This window comes from Cyprinodon tularosa, unplaced genomic scaffold, assembly GCF_016077235.1.
Source record: "Cyprinodon tularosa strain WSP-4 unplaced genomic scaffold, ASM1607723v1 ctg419, whole genome shotgun sequence".
Lineage (NCBI taxonomy): Eukaryota > Metazoa > Chordata > Actinopteri > Cyprinodontiformes > Cyprinodontidae > Cyprinodon > Cyprinodon tularosa.
This window is the reverse complement of record NW_024039140.1, coordinates 358,980-380,958: the sequence shown is the minus strand read 5'-3', so window position 1 is coordinate 380,958 and position 21,979 is coordinate 358,980. Positions and strand designations below refer to the sequence as shown.

At 38.3% G+C, this 21,979-nt stretch overlaps 1 protein-coding gene across 1 annotated transcript in view; it reads right to left on the bottom strand.

The window, feature by feature from the left end:
* Window positions 1–17,687, bottom strand: part of trpc5a (transient receptor potential cation channel, subfamily C, member 5a) — a 175,455-nt gene extending 157,768 nt beyond the window's left edge. Inside the window, exon 1 of the mRNA XM_038299019.1 lies at window positions 17,123–17,687. The gene's annotated coding sequence lies outside the window, so the exon portion shown is untranslated. The remainder of the gene's footprint in view (window positions 1–17,122) is intronic.
* Window positions 17,688–21,979: the final 4,292 nt, after the last annotated feature.

Genomic DNA, 21,979 nt, shown 5'->3' with positions numbered 1-21,979 from the left:
ACATTTTATTAGATGACCTAAGCATTTCATCTCAAACCAACCAATAAGAATTCCGGCTCTTACAGGCCTGCAAGTTCTTTAAGAAGCCATTTTTTTTCTCCACTTATTAACTCTATTTGCTGCCGCCATTTTAACTGTTCATCTTCACAGAAGACACCTGATCAATCGCTCAGTCAAGCAAACCCCAACCTCTTTATAATGGCAAAACTTAGAGTATTGTGTAAGGACATCATAAATGAAATAGAAGACCTGCACAAGGCTAGGACAGACAACAGGACAATAGCCACTCAGCTTGTTAAGAAGGTAAAGGGGCTTTCAGACAGGAAGCAGTGCGCTGCTTTCTATTTAATGCCAGCGGGACAGCCCTTGCGCTGCAGTTTGCTCAGCAAAGCCCTTTAAAAAATAGTGGATTTCAGGGCGCAGCTATGAGTGCGTTCTTATATTGATTATGTTCTATCCCATAAGCTCCTGTTGGCTAAGAATATTTAAGAAGTTCAAGATGACCGTTAGTCTTCCTCAGTCAGGGTATCCATGAAAGATCTCACCTTGTGCGGCATAAAGAATTATGAGAAGGGTCACAGGTCAGCTCAAAACTAAATTTCAATGACTTAAATAGAGCTGGAACCACGGTCTAAAAAAGACCATAAGCATCAAACGACGCCACTAAGGATTAAGATCCTGCAGGGCAAACAAGCCAACACATGCCCAGGCCATCTGAGCTTTATCAGTGACCATCATTCCAGAGGAGGAACAGAATAAGATCTGATGAAGCAAAAATAGAGGTTTTTGGTCTAAACTCTTCTCAGTATGTTTGGAGGAAGACGACTACAACCCCAAGAACACCATTCTGAATGTGAAGCAAGGAGGTCTGCAAAGGGGATAGGGCCACTGCACAGCATTGAGGGAAGGATGAATGGGGATGTGTGCCAGGAGATCTTAGCCAACGAACTCTGTCTCTCAGTCAGCACTAAAGATTGGTCATGGCTGGGTCTTTCAGTATGACAAGGACTTAAATCACACAGCTGGATCACATAGAAATGGCTCCAAAAGAAGCATCTTAAGCTTTTGTAGTAGCCTAGTCTCTAGAACTGAATCTAATTAAAAATATTTCAAGGGAGCTTGAAGTCTTTATTGCCCAGCGATAGCACCAAAAATTGAAAGATCTGAGAATATGTTTAGCAATAAAATAAAAAAAGAATTACTTAAAAATCTTAAAATAGATTTTTCAGGATTTTTGTCTTACAATTAGGCAATCAGTTGATTTGTTCCCATGATAAGTAGTAAGGACTTCTACACGTTCTGCAAATGGGAAAACCTACAAAATTGGCAGTGTTAAGTTCAAATCAAATCAAAGAAATTTTTCATTCAGGAAGGACTTTTCACCTTTGAAGAACCCTGACTTAGTTGAAAATATGGAACAAAAATATTAACGCTCAAACTGTTCGACAGAATAAAAGTATTTTATTGTCAGTGTTCTCAGACATACTGTCAAATGTTTTTTTTTCTGTCTCTCATTTTCTTTCAGGCAGTTTTTCCAGTTCTTCTGCGCCTGATGACACATCATAATAAAAAGATGGTTTTATTCTACTGTTCCACCGTGCTTCAATGACAAACACAGAGAACATAATCATGACTCATTCCTGATAACATTTCAAGAGAACATCAGCGCTGTCAGAGAAAAACGAAGATAGGTACGCATCTCTCCTCCTGGCATAAAAAAATAAAAAATTAATTCATCCCATTATCTGGACGAGTAATTGCTGTGTTTTGTAATGGGCCTGTTCTCATTGTTTGCCGAATTGTGGAGGACTGCTGTTCCTGCACATTAAAGCTAAAATAAATTGCAAATCATTTCAACAAAGAGGCGCTGATTGTGCTACTGCTGTAGCTGCTTTGTCAGCTGAGGGATGATGGTTGTGTATTTAAACATGTTGGCTGGAGTCAGATGAGGTCTCTGCAGTTACGTAGCTCTCGTGGGAGGATGTGGCAACAATATTTGCAACAGCAACCATTAGCAGCGCGTGAGGACAGTAGCCTAATACAATAGTCGGAAATGTTTTCCTCAGTTCCAGCTCAACCTATTTACGAAGGATCAGATAAACCTCCACCACTCTCCTCATCCTGATCTGCAGCTAAAGAAAATCAGTGATTACTTCCAGGCTTGAATGTGGTGCCTCTTGTGTACAATATTTCTTTTGTCTGCCCAAAATGGATTTCATCAGCATCAGTGCACTTCATTTAAGATGAATCCCTTGATATTTTATTATTTTTCTGTGTGCTAATTATTGCACCACATTTTCAGCAGCCATTATTGCTTCACAAAAACATCAATATTTCTAGCTCCATGCACGTTAATGTTTGTTTTTGTTGGTTTAGATCAGGATAAAGTGATAGTATGTATAGTGTCTAATATTTAAGATAATTAATTGCCTGTCTCTGAGAAAAACTGTTGCGTAAACAGCTTATCTAAAGTGAGGTGGAGATGTAGATGGTAAATAGTGAATAAGGATTGTATTGCTAGTTGTATAGCATACAGGTGATCCAATGAGCTGAACCTGCAGGAACAGCACTGCTGATTTCTTCCATTAATGTTCCTTCTAAGAGGGTAAATTATTTACATCTGTATGCTCAAATGCATTATAAACACTTTAAGAGGGACAAGAACAAATATGATTAACTTTTTTTATTTTAATCACCCTCAATTAATTGCCTAATAAGCACGTGCAAGCCAAGGATTTCCTACTCTACATAATAAGAACATGCATTAGCATTAGGATCCCTTTTATTAAAACCAAGTATTTAATGCTTAGTGTTGATGAGTATCATGTTTGTGGATGACTCAATAACTAGACAATAATAGTATTTATTAATAGTTGCGTCATCATACTGTGTATTCTGTAAAATGTATTTGTTTGAAAACAAAGTACCTTCAGAGTTCATTGAAAAAAACTAAACTTCCATAGAATTAGATTATTTACTTTATATACCTTTACTATATTTGAAGTATAGTGTTAATTTTTGTACAATTATCCCGCATACTTATCCTATGATTGCTATTCTTATAACCGTTTTTTTTTTTTTTTTTTTTTTTTTTTTTTACAGTAGTCCTGCACAGTTATATATCATGTTTGAGAAAAAGCAAATATCCGGTCAAAAAGCTTTTCAATTTCTGCCCTGGCTGACTGAATCACAGAAAGCAAGTATATAATTAAAGCCTTCCTTAATTTGATTTGTTTATAATCAATTCTTTTAAGCAAAACTAATGGAAAACAGCTTGTTGACAAAAATCCACAACAGACGCTGCAGTTTAAAGTGACATATCAGGTTTTCTATTATGTCTAGAAATCAAAAGCAGCGGTAGAAACACAGCAAGAAAACACTCAGATATGCATCCATCAATAAGCACAAGTTTCTAATCCAACTCACACAGTGTGATAAAGATGCACCAAACCAAGCTTGGTTTTACATGTGAATTTACTCTAAAATTAGAAATCCTTGCGGACACGTGCCACAGAGACATGAGGAGAATGTATATGCTCATGCAGTGAGAGAGCTCTTAAAAAGATGAAGCTGCCAATAATCTCACTTGTCAGTCAATTCCCTGTTCAGGTTCACTGGTGATGAAGTGCAAAACAAGAAATCTCCAAGGTGACCCGCTTCATGAGTTGCATCCTCGATAAGTCTTCATCAGTGGTTGTGTTGTTTAGAGCAAACGAGACATTTCCAAGATTCACTTAATTATCCGTTTAGATAATTATGTTGGAATCTTAACTATTGTTCGAGTTATATACAGTCATGGAAAATAAATATCATCTACACTGTAAAACAACTGAATAATTTAATGAGGGGGAGAAAAAAAATCTGAAATGGCCAAGTAGGACTTTTTCCCAGTGAGCAGTAAATTATTTATTCATTCATGCTAATACTTTATTTACCTATTAAGATATTTAATTATAAAATCAGTAAACAAAGTCAAATATGAATCTAGTATTTGCTATTTGTCATTCAATGGCTCCTGAAACTTATATTTTACAAATCCGACAAATTGGTGTTGTTGTTTAGCCAACCTTACCATCCAAAACACATGCACAATTAGTAGTAGTAGTTATCATACATATGTAGTTATCATACATTGTTCAAAATATGGTAAATTAAATTAAAATGCATAATGTATTTTAGCAGCAAATTAATTATATCAAGCTTGTCTGTTGCCTGAAGCTACAAAGTACCTCAGTGCAAAAGTACCTCACAATACATTCAGTCAACACATTCACAATCCCATTCATACTGATGGTGGTATGCTACACTGGAGCCACAGTTGCCCTGAGGCTCACTGATGGAAGCAAGGCTGCTGTACACTGACACCACCGGACCCTCGGACCACCAACAGTAGACAATGTGGGTGAAGTGTCTTTCCGAAGGTCAACAACTTAGACAGACACTTGTCGCTGGTCCTAACCTGGTGTTTAGTTCAGTGACTCCATCTTATGCATTTCAAAATCCACTCAAACAGAACAGAAGGATCTATATAGAAGAGAGGTTTACAAGCAATGTTTGAGACTTCTCAAGTGGTGTTTCTAACTTTTCAGGACCGTTACCAATTTGTCTAAATTGAACTTGAAAGTTTCAAATTTCAAACACAACAGAATAAATATTGTGGCTCTTGTTTAGTTAATTCCTTGCTTAAATATTCAAAAACAACAACTCGTGTCTTTGCCTTCTTCTCTGTTTCCATTCACCTCTAAACCCAAATAAAAGATTCTTCATACTGTAAATTGAAGTCACAGTGGCTAGAAATTCTCAGTCTTTGCTGTAGCTCTATAGTTCTGCACAGGGATGCATGGTAGCAGAGTTTGAAACACTGCTGCCTTGCAGCACGAAGGTCGTGGGTTTTATTTCTGGCCTTGGGTCTTTCTGCACGGAGTTTCCACATTCTTCCCTTTCATGTTGGGGTTCTTTCCAAGGAGTTTCCTCCCAAGGTCCAAAAACAAGCTTAAGGTTTTAGGCCACATTTATGCCAAACTTACAAGAATTAAGATGGATGGATGGATGGATGGATGGATGGATGGATGGATGGATGGATGGATGGATGGATGGATGGATGGATGGATGGATGGATGGATGGATGGATGGATGGATGGATGGATGGATGGATGGATGGATGGATGGATGGATGGATGGATGGATGGACTGGGGGGCGGGTGGACAGATGGACGAAAAGCTATACAGCAAACCCTAACTTGGCTTTATCATTTCTCTTATTAAAGAATAAGAAAGTTCTAACTTCTCATGCATGAAACCCAGGCTGAAATCAGTAGCAATGGTAGAAGACAGTGGTTAATTACAGAGACCTGTATCTCAGGTTTTAGCAGTACAAACCTACCCATAAAAACTATAAAAACATCCATAAAAAAACAATTGTTCATTATTTCCATTTGCGAATGCTCCGTTTATTGTCAGATTGCACCGAAACTGCAGCCGTCTAATTTTCTCCAAAGCATCCCATAGAGCAGTTATTTTTCCTAGAGTAATGAATGCAGCTGGAGGTTAGAGACTGCAGTAGGATTTAGAGCCTTCAACAGGAAAACAGTGGGATTTGATTTTACAGAAAGAACCTCGTGCACATTAAATCACCAGTGAAGCGGACTGCCAGGTAATTTTCTACTATTTTTTTTTTACATTAAAAGCAGTGCCTGTTTCTGCTTAGAGAAACTGAGACTACATGACTCTCATATCATGTTTAAATATTACATAAATGAGAATAAATCAACCTTTTATAAATATATCACTTTCTTTGAATGCTGACTGGTACATTTTGATTAAGCCATTTAAACTCTTTTTAAAGCTGTATTCACATGTATCTGGTCATGTACATAGATGGATGTATTGGGCTGACTATATGTCAAGATAATTTAACTTATTGATACTCATCAAGTCTAGTATTTTGAATATGCATGCTGTTTATGATGCATGGATTACATGTGCATTAAGATGAGGGGCCTTGAAGTTACAGCGTGCTGCTTTATGAGGACAGAGAAAAGTGATTTTCACCAAACCTTTATGAGCATTTTTAGTTACCTAACTACCTTGGTGGCCAAATAATCTGAAGCTGAACTATTGAAAAGACAACACCAACTTCCCTGGAATTAGGCATTCTGTATGCTGAAGTAAGTGATACTTTCAGTGCAGATACAACATCTCTATAATGTAGCATGAAATTACGCAATCGTTGACATTGCTAATGTTGCATTCCATCTCTGTTAATTCTGCAGCATTGAGGAAAATATGAAGCACTTGAAGTAAATTTCCAGCCTCTCTGAGGTGGAATTCTCAAGAGAAACCGTTTTGACAAGCTGGAAAAGATCCATGAAATGATATAGCTGATGCTGGTTATTTTTGCCCTCTACTTACACTTTGAGGTCACTTTTAGGTATCAGTGGTTAAACACAGTTTATAACTCAACATTTCTCATGAAAGAGTTGTAATCTCTGACATCTTAATTGAACTCAGTCAGCCCAAAAGAGGAGCAGTTAAAACAGTGATTACTTTATGATATTCAATTCAATCATACTTTAGACTTTGTGACAAAACTTTGTGTTTCATAGCAATTTCTCTCATGGACTTTATAAAGTCTTTAACCACTAAGAAAACAAGCTAATTTCAAGTGGTTGTAGGGACAGGGGTCCTTGTATTATAGGAGACTTAAGGGAGAGCAAAAATGTGGATGTGAACTTTGTTAATGGCACCCATCAGCAATAAGGCAATGGGGGCTCAGGAGGTAGGGGTTCTTTCTGTAATCGGGTTGCCAGTTTGAGCCTCGGCTCCCTCTGTTTCAATCATTAAGCAAAACACTTCACCCATCTTATCTGGTGTTGTTGGTCAGAGGAAGCGGTAGCATTGGCTGTATGGCAGAATCCCTTCTGTGTGATTTAGATAAGATTTTCACATTTGTGTTTTTTTTTTCTTTTTTTTTTTAAGATGGCATCATGAGTCAATATAGGTGTAGTTTTTTTTTACATAAGAGGTAGATTTCAAGTTCTGAAATATACTTCTTTATACAATAGTCTTAAATCCAAATAAAAAAGACAAAAACTGTGCTTTTCTGTTTAACATTTATATATAGTCTGTCGATTTTTTGTTTAAGAAATACCGTTGACAGCTCCTCTTTACTCAACAGCAACAGAGATGATCTGTGGATTTACGAAGCTTCCCAAAGCAGACGTCCTGCATCCAATAACTCTGCACTTAAGGGATTGAATCAGCGACTATGACGTCAGTCCTTTATGTTCAAAGACATGTCTATTGCAGTGCCTCAGAGGAAACTCACACTTTAACAGGAACTCATCTGAGCAGAGATAACAGAAAGAAAATCCTACTGTTGAAAAAATATGCAACCGTTTCAAAGTAATTGTTTTCATTTTACAGGTTAACCATTTAAAAAAGGTGCCTTTCAAATGGTAAAATTTTTTTTCCCTCTTTTACTTTTTCATTTGCAAAAACAATCTGTGTGCATTTGTAAAATGACTTTCTGGACTAAAGCAGAGAAAGAAAACACGTATGAGACTTTCATGCACTTGCATAGACAGAGAGGGGCTGTCTGTATTTCTTTTTCTAACAATCATGTGTCAAATGTCACATCAACTGATGACTTATGACAAAAACAAAATCTAAGCGTAGTCTTTAGTAATTAAATCTATATTATTTTAGGGTGTATTCAGGCCTTATTATTATTATTCTGACTTCATTCCTCCCCTAAGGCAAGAACTTTCATACAGCTGTAATTATAACTAGAGTATGTAAACTCTAGTTATGACTGAGATCAATTTTTTATGGCGGTCAGAGTCTTTGTGCCCTTCTTACTATTTTTCCCGCCTGTAAAAAGCATGGGCTTTCATGTTGATTTGTCAGTCGCTATCTTGTATTTACATTACTGACTTAATTTAGCAAAAGTTCCCTTTAGTTGTTGCCTTAATATTAAATGATCATGTAAAGTGCCTCATTAATAGCATCAGGTAAGCCAGTGGCTTGCATATCTATTTGAGAGAAGTGAATTTACAGTCGTGTCCTGTTAACTGTTACTTCAACTGACTGACTTGCACTATAACAATATGGGGCTTTAATTTATTCAAAACATATTCTATAATGTTTACATCTACTAACCACATGGACAAGTTAACAAAAATGATTTTTCACTTGCTCTTTAAGGTGTCTGTAAATGCAAAGTCTTCCATCAGTATCACAAGTAGACCAAGCAGTATAGAGATCATTTGTTAAAATGAAGAAACATCGGGCAGATGAGAAGAGGACAGTCAGACAATGAGACCATGAAACGGAGGAGATGAAATGGATGATCAGAGGAGCTAAGAGGGGTACAAAAATGTATTTTTTAGTTGTTAAACATTTTATTTAGATAGCAAAATATATAAAAGTACAGTGAGAAAAGAGGTCAAACAGTGAACAAATTTGGAAGATTGTCTTGGACAGACAAAAGAATAAACACCACAGCCTGGTGCTCTACTTTAGCTATGTGACAAGTAGGGTTGTCACGATACTAAACTTTTCAACTCGATACTGATACTAAGGAAAATATTCGATACTCGATACCAATTTCGATACCACAAGGATAAAATTTCAACAGAAATATTTTGATTAATAATTAAAATACAATAAATAAATACAATAAACAATAAGAACAACATTTTGAGGTTGTTTGCTGTGCACAGTATTTAGCAAGCTTGATAAAAAACTTACAAAATTAAAATGAAGTGTTCCTTACTTGGCTATGCTTTGCACACATAACAATGACACTAACCAAACCGATTAAGAAACAAAAATAATTCTCAGCAGCGGCACCTGTTACAAAAAAAGTCTGAAACTGAAAAGTGCAGAGAATTATTCAATCACACAGTGTTCAGAAAGTGCATTTTCCTCTATTCTGCACTTTAGATGAATGACTGTTTAGGTGCGACTGGTACTCGATACTTTTGAAAATGAGTATTGTATTCGGATACAACATTTCAGTATCGATACTTTTTTGAGTATCGATACTTTTGACAACCCTAGTGACAAGGAACAAGGAGCAAAAGGAAGACATTAAAAAGAAATGTAAAAGCATAATAATCTAGCAAAGAGATAATGCAAGACAACTGCTAAAACTATGTATAATGAGAAAGAGTGAGACTTCAGAAAAATACACAACATTGAGAAATAATGTAAGGGGGACACTATATAAAAATATTAGTTTGTGATTTAGGAAAACGGTAAAAGGGAAAGATGGAGTGCAATAAAAAGTCTGCAGTGGGATGAGTTGCACCACCTGTGTTTCATTCTGCTGCACAAAACAATCACACTCCAAGCACCTCCATCTATCAGGAGAATGACAAAGGGAGTGGAGGAGGTAGATGGGGAGGGAAGGGATGACTGATAAAGAGAAATACTGAACTTTTACTCCTTTTGTTCAGGCCGAAACCATATCACTTTCATGACTGCATGTTTCCATGCAGTGCAGAACCATCTACATTATTGAGTCTGTCTCGCCTTCCTCTTTCCAGTGTCCATAGATTTTACTTTTTTGTTTTCCCCCCCATCAGGCCAGTTTTCTGGCCAAACAAGCATTGGTAGCATTGGCAGTGTGAGCTGGTATCAAATCCTGCTGGATAATAAAACTGGCCTCAGAATAAAGCTTGTTAACAAAAGGAAATATTAATCACTTTAAAATGTCTTGGTAGCAACAGAAAGATAAATCAAAAATTGCAGCGGACCAACACAACTAGATTAACCTGGCATAAGCCAGATGGATCTGTGTAGTTCAATTTGAATTCTATACAGTATCCATCTGGAAGGGCTCTCATGGAAAGTGTTCGCGAAGGGAAGGTTATTCAGTACAATTCCTTGACTGTCTAGTGGTCTGGATTCGGAAATCTCACTCTTGCTGCCCGTGTTCGATTCCCGGTCCGGGAAGCTACCTTTTAGGAAAGTGGTTGCCTTGTGTTAGAGCAGTGCACTTGTGCTCTGAGAAGGTTTCAAGTAACTGGTTCCATCTCACAGCCTGCACTGTGGGTCCCTGAGCAAGACCCTTAACCGCAGATTTCTCCCCAGGTGCAGCACAGTGGTAGCCCACTGCTCCCCAAGGGAATGGGTTAAGATGCAGAAGTGAATTTCTCCATTATGTGATCAATGATGTTCAATTATTATTACTATTACTAGAATTCTTCAAGCTGATTGGTTAAATCCCCAAGTTTCATATGCCTCCCATGTCGGCCTTTTAGCCAATCAGAGCAGCAGTAGCATCTTTCACGTATTACATTCTTGGTTTGTTTCACATCTAGCAGGGTTAACAGATAAATCAAACTTACCAAATCAAGTCAGGAAGAACATGCAAACATCTTTCCCAGTGTCAAATAAAATGTACCTCCTTTTTGGCTATTTTTAAAAAAAGAAACGGGGAATTCCATCTAAAACCAGCGCAGCCATGTTTATTATGCTACAGCCTTCTGCTTTTTGTTGACATCAGACACGTCACTGCATTACATTGGATGAGAACATATGTGTATTCGCGGCTAATGCATCCATGTCTCTGGCAAGATTATTTTTCAGGAGTTTATGAATTCCCAAATCTCGCGTCAACTCATTTTGCTTGAAAGGTAACAAGTAGATGACACAGCACCGCAAATCATCACTGACTGGCTTTCATTTTACTTTAAACAACAAGAACTCTGTCCCTCATCACCATTTTTCAGAAAGAAACTTTGAGTGTCCCTGAGAATAGCAGCCATCTGAAAAGAGGACTATCCGTCGAGCAACAGTCCAGTTCTCTCTCTTTAGCTCAGATGCAACACTTCTGACATTGTGTACAGTTCAGCAGGGACTCAAAGAAAGCTTTAGTTGGAATTGTTCTATAATTCCTTAGTTTAAAAGACTCTTGATTTCCTGACCCCTTTTCTTTTATGATTAACAAAAATATTTCTCTTTTGTCATGAAATTACATCTCTTTAATGTGTACCTGTATGTGTCAGGATCTTCAGGCTGGGGGGCCTTGTTCATAACTAAGCTTACAGAATTTTTGACCCGCGCCACTTATCCCACAAGTGGAAACTGGATGTTAGTGAAAATTGAACTTGTCTAGATAGAACATTTACTCTTCAGCTAAGAGAAAACCAAGGAGGACTCTAAGCAGAGGTTTCTAACAGACTTTCGGTCAGCCTAGCAGCGGGTCAAAGGCAGGACAACTTAACACCCATTTGGACAAATTAAGGAGAATTACAAAATTGAAGCTCAAATGGTGAGATTTTCTGTATAAAATGACCAGAGAGTAGAAACAGTGATTGAAGCAATACATTTCTGTGAGCACAAAAATAACCTGAAATAACTCCCAATTTGACAATCTTTAAAGTACTCCATTGTCTGGATTTTTTTTTTTAAAGCATGCTGTGTTCCTTTAAATTCAAAACAAGCATAGTAAGATTTAGGTTCCCTCTTCCAGAGATGGCCATTGTGGAGTCACCATGTCATCCCCATACCATGTATTTATTCTACTCAACCAATGAAGCAGGTGAGTCTAACTGGCACAATGAAGTAAATTGTGCAGATTGGACTCACTGGTTCACCAGAACAAATACATGGTAAGGAGGCGACTTGGTGACTCCACAATGGCCATCTCTACCCTCTTGTGCTTGTACCAAGAGTGCAGAGAGGGGATTGGTGTTTGGTCCACAGTAGAAGTAAGTCAAACTCAGAATTTAAAAGTTTTATCACAGTTTTTAATGACATTTCAAACAGGCTGGACGAGAGGGTCATTTGTCTGAGTACAAACCAAGATGGCGCAATAACTCTGGAGGAGCTGTAAAGATGAACAGCTCAGGCATGGGCAGACTTGGAAAAAAATAAAAACAAGGCTGAGAACGTTTGCACACAATCAGGGGCAAACAATACATTATACATTATAGGTGAAGTAAAATTGTTCTAAAACTATTGCCTTAAAAGTTATCGGGTCACCACTTCGTTTTATGCAAGAAGACACAAAGGTGCTGCCTGACTAGAATCCAGATCATCAAACAAATCTCTAACCAGAACTATATACTTTTCTAGCCTGAAAGGTTGGGAAATGAAATACAGAGTGTGATAAACAGGAAGGTTTATTCCATCTGGTATGAGACTGTAAGTCAAATTAACCACAATGCCTCACCTCACAACCTCAGGGTCCTTCTCCTCTAAACAGGAAAGGGCTAAGTATTGGTTCCAAATTTTCTCTCTCTTTTGTGAAAACTATACAACTTTCAACCAGTATTACCTTATACAGTATTTAGCCTGCATACACCACCTCATAATGTTTATTTTTGTATCCTACTTAGTTACTGTTGAATTTATTACAATGCTGCTGATATTTCTCACACACCTTTCCCTGGGATCATTACAAAAAAGAGACGTCATCCAGATCCAGATCAGTTTGATGATGCAGAGCTGAATAATAAGTTAAGAGTTTAATGCTCTAATTGTACCTGAAGGTTCCTGCTGACTCCCTATTGCTGCTGTCCACCTCCTCCCTGACAGAAGATGTTATACAATTTTTAGAATTTTGGATTGAATATAAAAAAGAAAAATAGTTTCAAATTAGAGGGGATGTTTTATCGAGCCTCGTTCGATTTTCGATGTGTTTTGGAGTTTTAACCGAGACAAAATAATGATTCTAGTTTTCTACTCTGAATTTTGTAATTTACTCCATTCATGTATTAAGTTCTTGTACACAAATTTCATCATCAGGTAAAGATGTTGGGGAAATTGATGAAAATGCACGATTCTAAGTAAAACGTTGCAGTATCTGAATTTCCAGCTTGATGTTTTGACTGAAAAAATAAACCAAAAAAGATTTTTTTTTTTTTTAAAGAAACCATGACCCAATCACAGTTGTTCCTGTTGTCTATAAATCTGTCCCATGAGGTGTACGCAGTTGGGAGTCTTTCTATTTGTACCAAGAAAACATGAGAAGATTATCATCATATATAAAAGATGAGATACGTTTCTCAACAGGAGAGCAGTCGGTTACACAGCATTGCATCATGGTTGGACCAATTTAACCACAGATCTCTCCTTTAAATCCACATCTCAAGTAAGGAAGAATGGCTTAAGCATTTTAGCTGTGGCTTTTACACTTTTCTGAGGAAACACACAAAACCCAGACAAAGCAAAATAACCAGAAGGAAGATCTGAAGTTATTCATCAGGGCATCTTATATGTTGGTTGTTTACGGGCCATGTGCAGGCTGCCCACAAATTCACTGGGCTCCAGGTGCTCCTATTTCACATTCCTACATTTCAGATTCTCAGTGAAGTCACAGCCATCTGCTGTTAATGTTCAGCAGTGCAGCAGCACAGATTAAGTCAAGCTGCAGGCAGCTGCAGAAGCATCCCTCACAGGACTGACGTCTCCCGTCCAAACCGGTGAAAATAGGCCTGAATGCTGAAAACTAGTCTGAAGCCTTTATGCTTCCCAGCTGACAGTTTTAAATCTATCATCCTGAGACAAGACTCAAATATGATCCATTTACCCCTGCAGTCAAACATCGCTCTTAGTGTGGAATTCTTGCTTCTCGCTGCACATCACGGCACTAAGCCAAAGCTTTCATACAAATCCCTTATTTAAACAAACATTGATGTCAGTGCTTTCTCTCAAAGAGCTTCTTTATCCCACTTTGTGTTTCTTTCATATTTTATGCATTTTTTTAACTTCTTATGTCTTTCCATGCCTTCTGTTCTAACCCTTGCAAAAACTAATAATGTTTACTCCAACTGTATGGCACAAAAAAGCATGGCATGATGACCATCCTACAGCAATTCCTGCACACTGCTGATCAGCTGGCTAGAAAGAAGGTTCTGACAGTTTTATACAAGCAATGCAAATAAAGGTAATTTAAAAATTTGTTGGTGGTCATAAGAAACCCCCACAAAAGTTATAATGGTTAGAGTGACGCCAATATCTAAATTTCAAGAGAGCAAGTTATTTGAATATCTTGGACTTACACTAAAGTCTGATCAAACTTATACAGTTCTAACTCAATATTTCTTTTTTTCAATTGTCAATACTCTCTGGATTTAACCCATCCCCTTAGGGATGCAGTGGGCTGCCCGTGTGTGGCACCCAAGAAGCAGTGTGGTTCTTAAGGGTCTTGCTCAGGGACTATGAGTGGCAGTCTGTGGGAGGAATTCCAAGCTGAGGCTCTGATCGAAGCTGAGGTCCTGATTCCAAGCACAATGCTCTAACCAATAGGCCAATAGGCAACAGCATGAAAAACCCTTCATGCTATTGCCAAAGCAGGCAATAGCATGAAGGGTCTTTCCTAAGGACCCAAATTGGCAGCTTATTCCCCCCAGCTGGAATAAAAACCCAGGTTTCCTGTTTGCAGGATGGGTGACTTACCATTGGAGCTAACCATCCACACAAACTATTTTCACTATCCTACAAATACAATTTCAATAATCAAATTCAAAAAAAGTAAAAACACACATTTTATAAGTTTCAAAACAAGTGACACACTTAGGACTATTTCAAAATTTCTAGCAACGAAAGGTTACAAGCCATTCCTTTAGGTTGGGTAAAACATGGCAGCAGCTGATGTGAGAAAAACGTCTCTAGTAGGCGCCATCATTCTCCGACTACTTCCTGTCTTATTCTTTGTCTTTTTAAAAGGCAGCAAAGCCCAGTTGCTGATCATGTAACTCACATGATGCGAAAAAGGTTTTTGGAATTTTGATATGACCAAAAAAACACCTCAATGAAGCATAAAAACATTTTATAATAAAATGTGTTGGTTTTTTTTTTTTTTTTTTTTTTTTTTTATTTTGTGATTTTTTTTTTCATTTTAACAATCTGTGGAATTTGGTGGTTAATGGAAAAGCAAATAGTTACAGCAAAATCCTCCAATATTGAACTCGAGACAAGTAAGATTTCATGGTCATAAAAATGCTGAAATCCTAGAGCGAAACATCTAGACTAGGGGTAGGCAGTCGATCCTTAAGCGGCACTCTCCTGCAGCTTTTGCATGCATTCTTTCTTCAACACAACTAAAACAAATAAACTGCTAATAGCCAGACCTCTGCTTAACCTACAATACTAACGAGACAATTTGGCCTTTTGTTTCAGGTTAGTTGGAGCAGGAATGATTGTAAAAGCTACAGAACAATGGCACTGGAGGACCTACTTTGCCTAGCCCTGATCTGGGGAAGTTTTAAAACAAGTTTTAGGATTTGGGATTGTAAAAAAACGTTCAAAAACTGGAAACATTTATATTCCAAACTGAATATCTTGAAAAAATCTTGTTAGATTTAAACCGTCAAAACATAAAGCTGCTTTATGCCTTTACACTTGGACGATATTGCACCAAGCTTGCCAGAGATTTAAATAAGTTCCAGTTTCAAAACTTATACCATTTTGTTGTCCAACTGCTTTAAAAGTATGTTCATAAGATGCGAGAAACTGTACTGGTGTTTCCCCTTTGTATAGTGCATTAAGCCAAAATGCAGGCCCTTCTTTTTTTTCCAAAAGTTGAGTATTGGAGAATATGCTCAATTGTCCCCCATTGTTTTAATAGTTATGGCATCATCACTTAATAAAAAACTAATAAAAACAATTTGACTCCATGTTATTGAACAATTACAACGTTATAGCAGTATAAGTAATGGCATAAGCATTTCATCTTAATAGCCATGTGTTGGATATATTTGCTGAATTGTAGTTTGCTACGCAGAAAAAATCTGCTGTATAAGCAAAAACATGTTTACATCTCAATCATAGTGGGCTGTGTATAGCAGGGGTGCTCCAGTCCAGTCCTTAAGAGCTACCATCCTGTAACTTTTAGATGCAATTCTTTCCTAACACACCTGAATCGAAAGACTCAAACCCCTCATTTAGCCCAGCAGAGGTGTGGTAAGGAGCCACTCATTTGATTCAGGTGTGTTCAAAATGGGGCGCATCAAAAAGTTGCTGGATAGTAGCTCTTGACTGGACTTTAGCACCCCTGATGTAGACTGACCAATAAAACAATTCTACCATTTAACAACTATAGATAGATAGATAGATAGATAGATAGATAGATAGATAGATAGATAGATAGATAGATAGATAGATAGATAGATAGATAGATAGATAGATAGATAGATAGATAGATAGATAGATTTCTCTTATAGATTTGCCTCTTTGTAGGTGGCTGATCCTGCAGTCAGGTTCTCCATACATTTAAAGATGATTGTTCCCTCATGGAGATGGACAGACAGAGGAAACATTGTTGCGCTCCAACAATAGGGGGCATAAACACTTTAAAGCTTATCCATTTCTTCCTCCTTCACGTTAGACTCACAAATAAACACTTATACTGTATGACGGACCAAAGAATCGCGCCATCCTCTCTTTTTCCAAACGCACAATGCCTTATGCGCACCGAAAACGCACCAAGGCGCAAAGCACAGTGCGCAAAGCACAGGGCGCAAAGAGACCCACACAAACTCTGCGGCCCTCACACACTAACTGACGCGCGCGCGCGCCCTTCATTTACACCCCCTCTTTTTTCTCCTCAGCATTAGTCAATACATTCAGGATACATAAACCACCCACCAGTCATCCAAAGCGTCTCCTATGCAGCCCCCCCCTCTCTCTCTCTCTTGCTCGCTCTCTGATCCCCCACTGCAACACCGCGCGCAATCAGCGGCGATAGATCCACAGCAGCACTAGCATCACTTAAAAAAAAAACTAATCAGATCGAATACAGAAGATCTGTTAAGAAAATAAATATGTACCATACTTGAGAGATTCATCTGCAAATACAGAAGACAACCTGAATAAAATGATAATGAACAAACAAAAAAACATATCTGCATAACAGCAGATCTGCTAAATAGAATATGTTAGTTAAACCTTTCCCAGACTAAAAAGTAAAATTAACTATAATAAACCTTTTTTATGTAAAAGCACACTACCTCAAAGATAAAACCCCACATTATGGCCGTCGTAGAAATGTGGCACCATGACAGCAGCTGCCGTTAATTGAATCAATCAGGCCGAGGATGCTTACAGGTGTTAATTCTCTCCGAGTGCGGGAGTAACGGTTTTAGACGGAGCTGTTAGTTGTCCTTACCTGATTTGGAGACTCCCTTTTCTCCCTCTGGAAAAAGCAGAAAATTCACCGCGGAGCTCCTCCAAAATTAATGATTACTCCCCTCTCCGCTCGCGCGCCTCACGCGCGGCGCTTCTGCTCTGAATGTGTTTCTCTGCGCGTTTCTTTTTTTTTTCTTTTTTTGCGTTCCCCCTTCTCTCTCTTTTTTCTCTGTCTCTCGCGGGATTTCCACCTCCGTCTTCTTTCTCTCCTCCTCCTTCTTTTCTAACTCCTCAGAATCAGCTCTTCCTTCTGGAGCCTGTCGAATGGATGCGGAGCGGCTCGATGCGCGTCTGCTCGCGGTGCGGATGCTGCGTCTTCTGCGCGCGATCCATTGGGACCTTAGCGGCGTGGGAATTAAACATGAGAATCCACGTTCTGTTTGAATCACAGACACCACAGCTACAGGTGATGGAACAGCAAATATTAGTAAAATAAATAAATAAAACCCAGGGCGCGAGTTGTGCAGAGTGTGATGCCTCTTCACTGGAATAAAACCACGCACAGTCGCTCTCTTACAGCTGACAGAAAGGATGAGACAAACAAAATCACTTGCAACATTTAAGCTTCCAAGAAATTCAGACTAAAATGTTTCCCTTTAACTTGTTCCCATCTCCTGTTTGTTGCATAATCCCGAATGCATTCTGTAGCAGAATACATTGGGTAAATAGAGGTTGCTCACATTAGGCATAAAATATAGAGCAAAAGAGGATGGATAAGGCACAGGCTACAGGAAAACACCATATTATGTTTTGCAATCTCGTTTTAGACACTTATATTTACTCAGCTTATAAAAATATATATTTTTTTACCTTATATTTTTATATGGGGCTAAATATGTTAATTCATTGGCATCATTGCACTAGCCGGAACAGATTTGTTCTGTCATTATTATATCTTAATGTTTTATTTAAGCATGCATAAATTGGAGGAAGCTTGTTATGCTGATCCAGACAGAATAGCTTTATTTTCTTAACCTTTCAATTAGTAAGCATTTTCTAGTTTGCAGTGTCAGTATTTAGAAAGTGTGATCTAAGTTTGCAAGTCCATAGGAATTCATTAAATTTATACTTTTAGGCCAAACTTGAAGTTGGATACTTCCATTGATAGTTGATTTGGATTTAGAGACCCCCTTACCTTTCTGTCTGGTGCTTATGGTGCATTACATTTATATACTGAAATCTAGATTTTGGAATTACAAGTTAGAAATTCATGAAACAGGATGGTACCCAACATCTGCATTCAAGACGAACACAAAAGTAGTTCAACTTTCCTACTTTGACTGTTTAAAGCAGTTATTGGATGCAGCATTGAATTCTCTATACTGTGTTCTTTAAGCCCTTCAGTCAACTAAAGGCAAATGTGTGATGAAATAATGCCTTTAGGATTTTTTCATGAACCTTTTTTTTTAACCTGCAGTTACAGGATCCAAAGGCTTTTGTTAGGTTTTTGTACTTTGCTACAAATGAACCCAAACACAAATGTGTGCGCCATACATTGAATCAGTGCTTTCATATTGCTCAGAATGCAACAGTAACAATACTAAGATATTCATAGCAAATATTCATGGCTCTTTTGTAATGGCTCATAAACATCAGCAACATTAATTAAAAAGAACTGAGAAAAACCTCTGTGCAAGTTATATGAATATGAATAATTGGCAGATTTTATTGTATTTTGCATATCCCAGTAAATCCTTTTCATCTTGAAATCTGCAACTTTCCCTTAATCTGTCTCTGAGCATTCCTGAAAACACAATAACATGAAGATGTCGACTAATATGGTGCCAGAAAAACATTTTCAAATCACCTCTGCATGACTTTAAAACCTCAGCGAGATTTCCAATTGGGATTTCTAGAACCTCTGCAGTCTGATGAATTTCAGACTGTAACTCTGAGTCTTGGTACTGTGAGGAGCTGAGATTATTTGCTTTTTTTTTAACTAGCACAGAACACACCATTTAAACACCTGGTTCTGTCGAACTTATTGCATTACAATACGAAATGCCAAGTATATAGGATACTTACTCTCCATTTAAAAAAACAAAAATCTAAATTGGAAACAATCCACTGGACTTGGTTTCCAAGTTTGAAGACGTTTCACTTCCCATCCAGGAAGCTTTTTCATTTCAAAATGTCAGGAATAGCGTTAATAGAATAGTTCAAGGTTTTATACAGTAGCCCAACAAAGCCTTGTTTTTGTTTTGAAAACATGCAAACTGGAACAGACGAAGGGGTCCACCCATTTGGAATGGGGCTTGTTTGGCTTCTTTTTGTTAGACTGCTTTTAAAAACTTCCTGGATGGGAAGTGAAACGTCTTCAAACTTGGAAACCAAGTCCAGTGGATGTTAAAAATTTTTTTTTTTTTTTTTTTGGAATGACTGAGAACCTTCACCAGCATATTACACTCACTTTTTTGTTTTTGTTTAAAAAGCTCTCTATGTCAGAGGGCTTTTCCGGTGGCATCTTTTTTTCAACCAACCTGTCTACTAAATTTTAACCTGAAATAAATGTAAATAAGTAGCTGTTGGTTAACATTAAATGAGAGCTACTGTGTGTTGTCTCTCCTCCAATCACGTAACTACTGTGTACATAGTAAATAGCCACCACCAATCATGTTATATCTTAAAGTGACAGACCTGGAGCTATGGGCATAGGATCCAATGATGTTACATCAGTAGGCGGGACTCAGGAGCAGCAATAGTGAGAAAAAATCACTGATTGAAAACTCTCTGAACACACACAGCCAGGCATGTCCTAAGGTTACTGGTGCTTAAAGTAAATGAGCCGAACACAAATGTACAAATTATTGGTGGAGACTGGTGGGGACAGGTTTACACCAGTCCTTCAGAAAATTATGACTGTGTTTCTATGACTTAGACATTAGCTAAAAAAGAGAGGTTGGTGCTGTGTCCGGATCAGCTGCTAAAAGAGCCATCCATCCATTTTCCATCTTGCTTATCTTAAGCGGGGTCGCAAGGGGTGCTGGTGCCCATCTCCAGCCGTCTACACCCTGGACAGGTCGCAGATCCATCGCAGGGCAACACAGAGACAAAAAACTATTCACACACACACCTAAGGAGAATTTAGAGAAGCCAATTAACTTAACAGTCATGTTTTTGCCAGCGTACCTGGAGAGAACCCACACATCCTCAGGGAGAACATCGTAACTCCATGCAGAAAGACCACGGGCCGGGAATCGAACCCAGAACCTTCTTGCTGCAAAGCAGCATTGCTACTCACTGTGTAATGGTTTCTGCACTGTTTCTGGCCTGATCACTCAGTCCATACACCTGCTCTGCTCCACCCATCTGCAATCATCTCTGACCGGAGTCACCTATTTCCAGCACTTTAAAAACCCCAACAGATCAGTCCTCTGTGCCTGATTATCTCGAGCCATCCCGCGACAAATAGTCCTGCAACTAAAAGAGAACTAACCGCCAATCTGTTTCTGACCCGATCTGCCTCCCGACTCCGAGCCTGCCTGACCCCTGTTTGATTCTGCCAGCCTGATTACCCTCTCTGCTCTGCCTCTGCTTCCCCGGATCTCTGAGTCGTTCTGATCGGCCTGCCTGCTCCCCTCTCTCTGGATCTCTGACTTGGAAAAGCTCAGCTAAACTGCTTGCCAATCCGTCCTGGATCTAACTGTTAAACCTCCCTCAATCTGCCCGCCGGTCTACCTGCAGCCTGTTTGCCCACACAGATTCAGCCCCGCTTTCAGATTAACCCTTTCAATAAACCAATCAAAACGTCACTAACCTGTCTTGGTTTATTTGGATCCAGTCTCTGTCTCTTTACACACTGACACTGAGCAGCTCCTAAAAGAGCCAGTTTGTCTCAACTCTGAGCTATTATCATTGAACTCTGCCTCCCATCAGCCATCCCTTATTGAAAAAAGGGGGAGTTGTCGTACACACTGCAAAAAATATAAATCTCAATAAGTTATTTTTTCTTAAAATAAGTGTGTTTTTCCTTGATTTGAGGAGATAAGTAAGACACTTTGCCAATGGAACAAGACAATTTCCTTTTAAAATAAGAAAAAAATATTTTATCGTCTTATTTCAAGTAAATATTATCTAACTATCTTATTTTAAGAGTGAAAATACTCATTCCATTGGCAAATCATCTTATTTACCTGCTCAAATTAAGGCTAAATATACTTAATTTAAGCCATTTTTTACTTATTTCTGGATTGTTTTTGCAGTGCAGTGCCAGCACAGCGCAGTTAAGGGAGGTGCTTCCTTTAGGAAAGACTGTTACTTATTTATTCTCCATCTACTTTTTTCACAGGGCAGGGAGGGACTACTGCTACTAGCTTAAAGCTAATTTTCCTTCATATCGGCCCTTTAGGTCAGTTGTTCAGAGGCTATGGGCAAGTTACTGGCCTACATGGAATCCTGGTCTTAACATGTTGACACTTGTAACTGGCTTATTACATTTTTAGACTCATTCGTTGCGGTGTCTGATCTCACAAATTTGATCTTGGAAGAAATTTTAAGTCCCTATGTAAGCAGCCCTAAACCTTGTGGAAGGGCTTTACAGTAAAACTGGGGATGGACCAGCATCATGTTAGAACTGAATTCAAAATAGAAAATCACTTGTGTTTATTTTATTTATTTGTTTTGTGAATCCACACAATCAGTTTACAATATTTGTATTTATTGCTTTATTTGCATTTCTGTCTTCTAATTTTGGACAGCCTATAGAAACTAACACCCCCTGAGAGGAGTATAAAGTAATCCAGATCACAGATGGCATCATACAGAAGGTAATCCATTCAAAGGTAATGGTCATTATGAGCTCCCTTGGCTCCTGCTAACCTGAGACATCCTGTTCTGT